This window comes from Spinacia oleracea, chromosome 5 (genome assembly GCF_020520425.1).
Source record: "Spinacia oleracea cultivar Varoflay chromosome 5, BTI_SOV_V1, whole genome shotgun sequence".
In the NCBI taxonomy this organism is placed as follows: Eukaryota; Viridiplantae; Streptophyta; class Magnoliopsida; order Caryophyllales; family Amaranthaceae; genus Spinacia; species Spinacia oleracea.
The window spans coordinates 13,367,525-13,375,176 of NC_079491.1; the positions used below are offsets into that span (position 1 = coordinate 13,367,525).

Here is a 7,652-nt window from a genome sequence, read left to right on the forward strand (position 1 = left end):
GGTTTTTAATCATAGGTATCTAATTAAATTATTAATTAATTATGAAAATCAAATCAATTCTAAATTATTCGAATTTCAACAAATTAATCATAATTACAAATTAGATTGCATAATTAACAAGGCTAGGCATTCAAACTTGTTAAACATATACAGTAGGTCAATCAAAAATTCAAGATTTATCAACAAGAATCGCAAATATTTAATTTAACATCTTAAATTTACAAACATTTGCGTTCGAAAAACTAAAACCTCCGAAAAGTCATAGTTAGGTTTCGAATTTGGGAATTCTGGGTTTCGGCAAAAATTACTATTTTTGTCAAAATTTTAGAATGCCTTTTACATGCGGAATTAACACAAAAATCACTCGATTTGGATGAGTAACGAAGAAACTGCCGAAAAACTGCGTACATATAATTAAATAAACGCAATTTGAAATTAATTACGAAAATTAATCACCCCTTTAATTCTTTGCAAATTTGTAAAATTTAACCATGTTCATGCAATTTAGATTATGAAAATAATAAGAGGCTCGTGATACCACTGTTAGGTTATGATTCATATGACAAAACATAAATCATGCGGAAAAACCATAAAGCCAGGAAAGCATTTTATTTACACATAATCATTTAGTATAGTTTAGATGCATACACTTTGTTGCGTGCCCTCCCTAGCTGCGCCCGAACCGAACAAGAATAAGTCTTTAGGACTCCAAGTGCCGTCCCTCCGTAGATAGTCCACAACACGTCCGGATCCGCCTTAAGCTTGACCAACTAGAATCGCCCTTAAGGTAGTATAGATTTTTCGGCTGGTTAGGGGCAAGAGAGTGGCTGATTTTTCTTCAAAATCTTACCTTTAGAATACTTCAATTTTTTCTATAAATTATGATCCTAGGCTCTTATTTATAGAGGTATGGAAAGGGAACTGGAATCCTACTAGGATACGAATTAATTAAACTAGAATCCTATTAGAATTCTAATTAATTAATTTATCCTTTTAGGATTAGGAATTTAATCATATATCAAATCCTAATAGATTTAGGATTCGTGTATGAACACAAACAGACACACGCACGGCAGCCTACGAGGGGCGCCTATGCGCGCGCGGCCTGCGAGCTCGCAGCCCATGCCACGAGGCCCACACGCTACCGTGGCCTTGGCGCGCGCTGGGCCTGCCTTGCGGTGGGCCTGGGCGCTGCCTTGGCTTGGGGCGTTTGTGGCGCGCTGGCTTGCTGGGCGATGGCCCGGCTTCGTGCTGGGCCTTCGTCCGGCAGGCCTCGTCCGATGCTTATTCGTACGATGCGCTTCCGATTAAATTCCCGGTTCCGGAATTCATTTCCGATACGAACAATATTTAATATTTCCGATTCCAGAATTAATTTCCGTTTCGAACAAATATTTAATATTTCCGTTTCCGGAATTATTTTCCGATTCAGATAATATTTCCGATTCTGACAATATTTCCGTTTCCGGCAATATTTCCGATTCCGGCAATATTTCCATTTCCATTAATATTTTTCGATACGTACCATGTTTCCGTTTTCGGAAACATCTACGACTTGGATAATATTTATATTTCCGATACGATCCATATTTCCGTTTCCGGCAATATCATCGTTTCCGGAGTATTCATTTCTTGCTTGTGACGATCTCAGCTCCCACTGAAACCAAGATCCGTCGATTCTGAATATCCATAGATGGAGTATTTAATGCCATTAAATACTTGATCCGTTTACGTACTATTTGTGTGACCCTACGGGTTCAGTCAAGAGTAAGCTGTGGGTTAATATCATTAATTCCACTTGAACTGAAGCGGCCTCTAGCTAGGCATTCAGCTCACTTGATCTCACTGAATTATTAACTTGTTAATTAATACTGAACCGCATTTATTAGACTTTAACATTGAATGCATACTTGGACCAAGGGCACTATTTCCTTCAGTTAGGACCATTATGTCCATATTAGAACCGGATATGTCTAGATCATGTCCAACTGTAAACTGATATGTCCAGATCATGTCCAAATTAGAACCGATCTATACATCATATCCACGCCTATCTAATATATGGAATAGTTATATAGTGACTAATTAAAGTCAAATAAATAATGTTGAATTTACAATAACAATTATTATAAATTTGAATAAAATTTATTTTACATGTAAATCATTTAATGTTAATAATTGTAGTTTTTATTTAAATCTCAATTATGAAAAATCAGATCAGTTCAGGTCATATCAGAAAAAATAAGTTTATATCAGATCAGAAAAAATAAGTTCAGATCAGAGTAGTTCAGATCATATGAGATAAAGAGAAATAGGGTGAACTAAACGGGGCCTTAATGCCTACAAAAGTGTCTATAATTGTTGGTACACCCAAAAGGAAAACAACTTTTTGTAATTGTGAAGTGCATTTCTGATACAATTTTTAACCGTCCCAAAATTGAATTTTGGTTCAAATTTTGGCTAGGACCAAAAAAAAGTCATTATTCTTGGCCCAAAATAGCGGGTTCGGGGACTATAATAGGGTAAAGATTTATGTACGTTTCAAAAGCCTGGTCCGGCCCAACCCATGATCAATTCCAATATGTAATTGATACTCGACACTCTAAAGTTACGAAGTGCTCACCTAGGACACGCGCAAGTCAACTATCTTGAAACCCATAATTGTTTAAGAAAATGTAAAAATAAAATAAAGGAAGTGAAGAAAATGTACTTTATCCGCTCATAAAGAAGCTTCAAACAGCAACATAGCTAAGGAGTAGGGGTGGCAGGTAGGGGCAGCCCCCCCCCCCCCACCCCCCTAAAGATTTTTTTTAAAAAAAATGTTTGTATACTATTTATGGAAGAAAAGATCATAGGGGTGGTGGGTAGGGGCATCCCCCACCTCCCAAGATTTTTTTTTTAAAAGAAAATTTTATATACTCCCTCCGATCCTATTTGTTGTATCCGTTTTCATCTTAAGCGTTTCTTTTTGTTCTACCCATTTAGAATCTATTTTATTTTTTGCCACACTTTTTTTCCCAATATACCATCACATTTCTATCTAATTACCAAAATACATAAAGATTCTACCCATATTACACTTAAATTTCCCAACCCCTAATATTAAATTAATTTATTTTCCCAACCCCATTATTAAATTAATATCCTCTTCCCTATATCCCACTTCCCCACCCCTATAAACCCATCACTTTCACTCTCTCTCCTCCCTCCCTCTTCTGATTTCACGTCTCCCCTCCCTCCCCTCGCTCCCTCTTCTGATTTCATTTCTCTCCTCCCTCAATTTTTTCACTCTCTCTCCTTCCAAAACCTCTTTTAAGAAGAACAATGTTCTTCATTTCTCTAGATCTCCGCCGGAACCACCACCACCACCACACCTTCTCCGCCTTTGTGCCTCCACCACCATCTCTGGAAAAAAACACTCTATATTAAGGCTTTAGATGGTGAAATTCGACCATAAAAATTTTAGATCTAGAGTTTTCATGGTCGAATTTGACCTCTAAATCTTCAAAATCTTGGATTCATGGTAAAATTGTCGATTTTTATTTTATTTTGTTGATTTTTATGGTTCGAATTTGTCGATTTTCTGTTGGTTGATTTTGTTCGAATTTGTTGATTTTTTATTTTTTGGTTGATTTTCGGGTTCGAATTTGGTTCGAATTTGTTGATTTTTGGATTGATTTTTTGGGTTGATTTCTTGAATTTTGTTGATTTTTTTTGTTGATTTTTTGGGTTGATTTCTTGAATTTTGTTGATTTTTTTGTTGATTTTCTAGGTTGAATTTCTGGGTTGAATTCTTGATTTTTTTGTTTGAATTTCTGGGTTTGAATTTTTGTTCGAATTTATGGGTTGAATTTTGTTGATTTTTTTGTTTATTTTTTTGTTTGAATTTTCCAGGTTGAATTTTCGAATTTTCTTGATTATTTTTTGTTGATCGTTGTTCGAATTCCGGTAAACAAATTCGTGGTGAGAAAATCTGATTTATTTTATTAATAATAATAAAGTATCTCCCATTTACACTAATTATTTATTGTTTTCTCTCTCCTTCGTTTATTCCAATCACTTACACACAATCATTTCTCTTACACCCAATCATCACACTTATACCCATACAACCCAATATTCCAATTTTTTTAAAAACCACCCGATATTTCAAACGGATCTCTATTACATAAAGGAACAGCTGAGGGCGTTTTGGTAACAACACTTTTCGTGTCCCCTTTGGAAAATACTAAAACACCCTCTATCTCTTACCCTCAAACCCTTCGTCGTTCTCTGTCTCCCCCTCACTACTTCCTCCGCCGTTTCATCACTCTCACTGTCTCACATTATCTCCTCTCAAATCTTCATTTCTCTTCCTCCCTTCAGTAAAGGATCTCAAATTTTGCGTTTTAATCCAAATTTTTTAAGTTTTGTGTGTAATCCAGTACTGCATCGAACCAGAAGGGGGTGGTTTGGTCACAAATTGAGGAGGGTCCGACTGGGCCTTGGTAACGGGTACTGCGTCGAACCAGAAGGCGGTGGTTTGGTCACAAATTGAGGAGGTCTGATTGGGCATCATAGCATTCACATCATCGTCTTATGGGAGCGGGGAGCAAAACGGGTTCTCGGGTCCGGAGGTATCGCATTTGGGTTGGGGACATTGTTACACGTTAAGAGAGTTGGAAGAAGGTACAAATGGGTTTGGTGATGAGAATCTGATAGGTGAAGGTGGGTATGGAATTGTTCATCATGGGATTTTGAGTGATAATTACTCATGTGGCTGTCAAAATTTCTAAATAACAGGTTTGTTCTCTCCCTAACCTTTCGTTTCCGTAGTTGTAGTTGTCTTCTTTCTAATTTTGTACTGTAATTAAGTTTTTGTTTTTTGTTAGACTATAATATGTTTTGGGCGGTTTACATAAAGGTTTTGCATTGTTTCTATGTATAGCTGAATGCCTGAATGTTTAAGCTGGTGTTTTCGTTGGCATTTCTTAGATTTATACTGTATTGAAGGTGGAAATTATAATGTTTAAGTTGGTGTTGCCTTTGGCATTTCTGGGATTTAAGATTGTTTGATTTCCAAGAGCTTTCTGTTCCTTTAATTCTCTGTTTACATCTTATATTTCCCCCAAAATCATTACCCTTTTAATCAATGTGCAATGTGTATAGTTGACCGTGTAATCAATGGGATATGTAAGTTGTATGTATCTCTCCCCCTTCTTTCTCTTCCTCGATTTTGCACCAGTTTTGTTGCTTCTTCGGATTTGGTGACTATGGAGTGATTAATTGAATATTTTTTGGTTGGAATTTGAGATTAATTAAGTTTAATTAGCTTCTTGCTGCTGTGGGGAATGGATGTAATTGGAATGATTGAAGTTGTTGATTTTAGAATTTCGGATTTAATTGAGTTGTTGATTTAATTGAATTTCGGATTCTGGCTTGAAATTTGTGAATTTTTCAGGCTAATTTGACATGATTATAGAAGGAGAGGGGCGCTCTATTGAAGGCCATCTCAGAAAACCAGGTTTGAAAATCATATTTTGTTGTTGGTGTTCTCTTTGGTTATATGTTTTAGACTTCAAGTTATGACATGACATTAACTTTATATTGCATTTGCATGCTTAAAAACTCTGTACCAGCAAATCAATACCCCAATATTTCCAACGAGGCTTCCAAATTGGGCGTAGTATGGAGAGCTTATGCAAGCTACCTATACTATAGCTTCTCTAACAGCTTCGTTGAATATGGACCCTAATGAAACCGCCAGAAATTATAGAACCAAGGTAAATTTCTTAAATTTTGTTTTTTGTTATTAATTTGGGGTTATTTCTGTTGTAAATTTCAACAGTTTGATTGTCTATGTCTTCGTGGCAGCTCTGCACAGATCTAGAAAGTAGAAGTTTCCAAATCAATAATTGTGAGTATTTTACAATTCCAATCGCAATTTACCCTTCCATTCTTTATTTAATTTTCAATTTGATTTCAATTTTCTAATTGATTAATTCAAGTAAAAGGGGATATGATAATGGTCCAATTGCGTGATCCTTTCAAAAGTTTCTGATTGATTAATTTCCCCCTTTTATTTGGATATGCAATCTGATTCTTTGGTTTGCATTTCAGTTTTGTTTTTGAAATAAAGAGTGTTTTTTTGGAGTTTAATTTATGTTTTTGACTTCTTATTGTGGAATTTTGTGTGTGAAGATGGTGGTGGGTGCAAAGCGGAGAGTTGAAGAGTTGGAGGATGACTCTCATGCAAGTCGTAAGCATATTAAGACAAGGGATCTCCAATCAGTTCATCAATCTGTAGATAGAATGTCTGGTACGACATAGGTGAATAATGCTGTCTTAATGTGATAGAATCGACCTGCATTCCTTTTTTTTATAATCAAATGCGATTCATAGTCTTTATTGCCAGTCACTCTTTCGTTTACATTTCTGAATTTTAGAGGGGAGAGAATTTGTTCGTTCAGCCGAGCCGGAATTTCCACATTGAGCTAGGAGAGCGTGAGAACGTTGTAGGTCTCTCTCCCCCTCTTTCTCTTCATCCTTGATTTTGCATCAATTTTGTTTTTTCTTCGGATTATGGGTTTTATTTATTTGGTCATATGCAATTATCCCCTTTGTATTTCATTGTTTAAATTAAATTAATGAATAAAACCACCAAACTATAAAATTTGCTGTTTTTTCAGGGTAAAAATGTCGTCTTCTTCATCATTGATGTCTCCTACCCCGGAGAATCGCATTGTTGTATGTTTCTTCGCACCTTTTTCTTTCTATTTTTAGAAACTCTTGCGTAAGCTGTATATAACTAGAGTTTGCAATATCTGCAAATACCGGGAAAGTAAATTTACTGTTTTTTTTTTTTTTTTTTTTTTTCTGTATTAGGATTTCTTATTAGGTGTTGATAATTTAATTATTATGGATTTGCAGCATCAACAAGAACTTATTGAGCAAGTTCATTTTATTGGGATTTTTTTTTCTTTCTCAGTTTCTCTGTGTTGGGATTTGCCGGTGGCAAATTAAAGGTTTGATTTACTCTTTGTGAACTGAGTTCCGGGGTTTGTATTTGTATTTTCTTCTTGCGAAATTGAAAACTAGGAGAATTGGCTGAAGCTTCAAAATTTTGAAGGCATCTTTGTTGTTGAAGATATAAGATTGTATCAAATTACCGAGTATATTTTAATGCTAGACTGCAAGTTCATTTTATTAGCAAAGTCAAATTTTGTTGTATATGAACATTTTTTATTACCTTTTTAGGTGATTTGATGTAATATAATAGAGATACAATATTTAGTTTTTAAATATCCGCACGCATTGCGTGCATATAAGACTAGTACAACATAAAGGAACGAAGGGAGTACTATTTAATGGAAGAAAAGATCATAAAAAAACTTTCAGTGGTAAAAGGAGTTGTGATAGAGCTAAGTGTGCATTAAGTGGTCTTTTGTTCGACTCCTAGCAAGCACGACTTTTTTTTGTTGTGAATCCAATATTTTTAACATTTCGCCCCCAAACAAATAATTTCTGACTCCGCCATGACGCCATTGGCTTCAAATAAGCTAGCATTTTAATCATAAATAATTGATAATTAAGTGAGTCAACCAAAAAATTGTGCATATCCTACTTAAGTAGTCTTAATCCTTCACTTTTGCTTAATTTGTTCATCTTAATTA

General features: G+C 35.3%; 1 long non-coding RNA gene across 2 annotated transcripts; it reads left to right on the forward strand.

The window, feature by feature from the left end:
- The first annotated feature begins 5,007 nt into the window (after positions 1-5,007).
- On the forward strand, positions 5,008-7,041 carry LOC130461999 (uncharacterized). 2 transcript variants are annotated; one of them, XR_008922091.1, is made up of 7 exons: positions 5,008-5,179; positions 5,441-5,503; positions 5,619-5,762; positions 5,854-5,896; positions 6,181-6,309; positions 6,426-6,494; positions 6,669-7,041. It is a non-coding gene; the product is annotated as an uncharacterized lncRNA (long non-coding RNA). The 2 variants fall into 2 exon arrangements; XR_008922090.1 differs by having other exon boundaries at positions 6,181-6,298.
- Positions 7,042-7,652: the final 611 nt, after the last annotated feature.